This window comes from Clinocottus analis, unplaced genomic scaffold (genome assembly GCF_023055335.1).
Source record: "Clinocottus analis isolate CAN_PGR_092001 unplaced genomic scaffold, fCliAna1.0.p SCAF_12, whole genome shotgun sequence".
NCBI classification, from domain to species: Eukaryota; Metazoa; Chordata; class Actinopteri; order Perciformes; family Cottidae; genus Clinocottus; species Clinocottus analis.
In genome coordinates, this window is record NW_027175843.1 from 338,240 (window position 1) to 342,500 (window position 4,261).

The window sequence follows — 4,261 nt, forward strand, 5'->3', positions numbered from 1 at the left end:
ACTGCCTCCACCGCGAGCACTTGTGTCAAGCGCGCCCGGATGTACAACCCACTTCCGCTCGGGTCTTTCTGAATAAAGCTGCAGTCTGGTCGCAGGACTGCTCAAGAAATACTGCAAATATGATCATGAAAATGCTCTTAAAGTATCAAAAGTAAAAGTACTGTCATGCAGAATGACTCCTTTCCTGATTTAATGCTATAGAATATTCTGCTTTTCTGATTTCATCACCAGCAAATATATGAAATAAACTAAAACTTTATTACATTCGTTAAAGCAGTTTAGCAGCAGAGAAGCACCCAGGGAGCAAATAGCATATTAATGGATTGTGTTATAGTTTAATACAGCTGCTCATGTAGTGTCTGAACTATTGTAGAGTAGAAGTAGTCCACATTTTGTGAACAGCTCTAAATGGCAGTAAAAACAAAGAGCGTCACAAGAAGTCTGCACATCGCGGTGGGAGAAGCATTCACATGAGAAGGACTTGTGTAAAGGTTTAGATCTTATTATCAGCAACACATACTGGAAGCAACACAGAGCAGTGTCTTAAGACCTTTTCAGTCTTACACTAAAGATTGTTGAGTATGTTGCTCAAAGTCTTTTCTGACGTATTTGTTTTTATTTATGTTATTTATGTTTATTTATGTTTTATTAGGTAACATTTAGTTTATTTAAAAACAGAGAAAAGAAACGTTAACTTTGAAAGTCCCTCTCTTCCGGTGTGGTTGTGATGTTTCCTGGAGCTTGATTGGCGGTTCTGTTGGTGACGTCACCGACGCCGGGACTGGTACAGGACCACTCCAGAGGGAAAGACTGGTCCAGGACCAGAGAAGAAGACCTGGTCCAGGACCAGAGAAGAAGACCTGGTCCAGGACCAGAGAAGAAGACCTGGTCCAGGACCAGAGAAGAAGACCTGGTCCAGGACCAGGACAGACTACAGACCACATGCGGCTGCGTCGCCTCTTGCTGATGATAACGAGACGTTTACTTTACATCGTTTTGTTTCACAAGTAATAAATGTATTGATTTAGAAACCAAATGGACTCAGCGAACTGTTGAGAACAGTTCAGATGGAAACGTTTGGATCATCTGACACACAAAGTATTAGTCTACACAAACCTACACACTCCAGACCACACAATAGATGATGAGACCTCATTCAAATAAGAAAATGAATGAAGTATCACAGCAGCAAACAATAAGTAAAGTACACACAAGAGAAGTGAAACTACAGCGAGCTCAACCTGAACATCATGAACATGTTGTATATCCATAAAGCAGTCGGTTCAGTAATGAAAAGAAAGCAATATTGTTTATATTGAGCATTTATGTTTTTTCACTTGATGTAGAAATAAATCACAACAAGTTCAGAGCAGATATGATATTTAACAGCGCTGGAGGTCCATCACCAGAGAGACGTGTGTTTGTGTTGTCAGTGATGTCTGGACACACTGTGTGTGAGCCTTCAGCTTATGGAACGTGACAACTTGGTGAGAATGAGTCAGTTGTATTTCAGTAATAAAAGGTTGACATTCAAAGAATCACAGAGCGATGGCGCTCAGTCGTGAGGTCGACTGACTCTCCGCTTAAGGCCTTCAAAGGTATTTTCCATGTTTTTTTTATCATATTTATCGTGCTGTTTTTTTTTTCATCATACAAAATGTTATTAAATCAAACGCTTCATGAATCTGAATGCTTCAAACTCAACAATGAGAAATGAGAGAAAGTGAGAAACAACTAGAATTTAGACACTGCAGCCATGTGAGCTTCTGTGTGTGTCAGCGTGTGTGTACACAGTCGTCTTTTTACGTCTTTATCTCCTTTTTATTTCCTTTAAACACGTTTTTATAGGTAAGCTTTTATCACGGGGCGTCATCCATCAAATAAACATTAAAATACATAAAAATAAGTCATTGAAGGTGAATTGAGTGAGAAAGGGCTTCAAAACTGTGATCTTTGACTCATTTTCCTCTGTTTATGACAACAAAGTCAACATGAAATACAAACATCCGAACATAAACATCGTATTTCTGTCACCTGACAACTTGTACAGTCCAGCGCCTGCAGCCTCCTCACCTACACACACCTGTACAGTCTCATGTTCATCTCTCACAGACACACACCTGTACAGTCTCATGTTCATCTCTCACAGACACACACCTGTACAGTCTCATGTTCATCTCTCACAGACACACACCTGTACAGTCTCATGTTCATCTCTCACAGACACACACCTGTACAGTCTCATGTTCATCTCTCACAGACACACACCTCGCTGCACTTCGACAGTTCAGTTGAAGTGAAACTTCACTTGTTCCTTGTTCTGCAGCGCCTCCTCGTGGTGACTCTCTCTTCCTGCACTGCAGAGGACGCGACAGTTTCTACACCCTCAGGTTCTGGGACGCGAACTAAAAACATCAGACCTGAGGGAGAAACAACAGAGTTTCATCTGTGTGCGAGGATCTAAATCCAACATGAAAAGTTCCTGCACAGAGATGTGTGTCTCCCATCACAAGGGGGCAGAGCTTCCCTTCCAGAAGAGCTCACCATGTCCGTCACCACACACACACACACACACACACACACACACACACACACACACACACACACACACACACACACACACACACACACACACACACACACACACACACACACACACACCAGCCCTCACCGGGTCAGTGCAGTGTCAGAGTATTCAAACAGCCCACGGTGGAATGATCCAGTCATCCAATATGAACAATGACTTTAATTAATTAATCTGATTAGAAAGCACTAAGAAATGACAAGCGCATGCTCGTTACTATTGAGTTAGAGGAAAGTAGAGCTGCTGTCATAAAGACGTCATCGTTAAAATACAACGGCAGCGTGAAGTGAACGAGTGAACGGAGGATTTGGAGCTGATGAAAAAGTGCAAAAGGTTTGGAATAGTTTGTCTTTCGTACCTTCCTCTCTTACGGCGAGGAGAGCCGGACTCGTGCGCCCCGGCTCGGTGACACTTGTCAACACTTTCTCTGCCGCTCTAACCAGGATGTCTTCCATTTTAGACCCTCAGATGCTCAGCAGCCACCAGTCGCCCCACCGGGAGAGCTTCAGTTACACCGCTGATGAAACTGGATGTTTATTTAAGGCCACCTGACTGCAAGTGATGATACGCGATGATCCGGCAGCTCCTGGGCTACGCTGCTGCTGCCCTGAGGCCTGCAGGCCTGCAGCTTGGGGTTGAATGTTGTGATGAAATAATATATATATAACATATTCGTTGTGGCCATCTTTAAATCACCAAAAAGGTATTTCAGAGGCACACGACAGAAAGAACGCAACGCCATCAGGACATAGCACGTGTGTGAGAGCCAGAAATCTGATTGCACTTACAGATTTAATTTTATAATCTTATCTCTGTTTTTTTTTAATATGCCGAGCTAAAGACATGCAATCTAATAAAACAACTGCAATGAATTGTACATTTTAAATCTTAGTAACACGCCTCAGTTCAAACAAGCATATCTGATAAACTGCTGACAGAGTCGATGTTCATGCTGCTATCTCAAAGATGCATAAGTGCTTCATGTCGATAAGCTCGGCTATAATTGTGGATGTGTTTTGGGATCTTAACTCTCAGAGATTGTTCCACAGGGAACAAAAGGAGGCTTCTTGTGAAGGTCCAGCTCCACCGTGTCGCCTCATTCAGCGAGAGAAAGTGACCAACGTGTATTTCAGTTCACATCTTCAAGATTATTACTTTAATGAAAAGTTGGAAAAATGGGGGAATATGCTGATTTGTCTTTGTGATGACATCATCAGCCAACAGCTGCTTAGCTTAGCTTGAGGCTTGTGAGAGGCTTCCAGCTGTTTGCACGCAGAAACAGAAACGTCAGAGACGATTAGAAGAGGTCAGAGAGCTCTTCAGCACGTCTCTGAACAGACCTGCAACACCGAATCCTCAAGATGAACTTATTTGTCACTGAATCTGCAGTTTGTGTTTGTTCAGCTGTGATTTAAAACCAGTTACTTCCTGGTTAGAAACCAGTTTGAACCAGTGAGAGGCCACTGAACCCAAAACCTCTTCAACCTAAAGGCCAGTACGAATAGTGAGCAGCGTTACACAGCGGGGGGCGATGGGCAGTCGGCCCCCAGCTGCCACACCCCTGACCCCCTGACCCTCCAGACCCTCCAGGCCCCCGGGGCCCCTCAGGCCCCGTGGACCCACCAGGCCCTCCAGGCCCCCCACAGCCCTCCAGGCCCTCTGGATCTGTATTCTGCT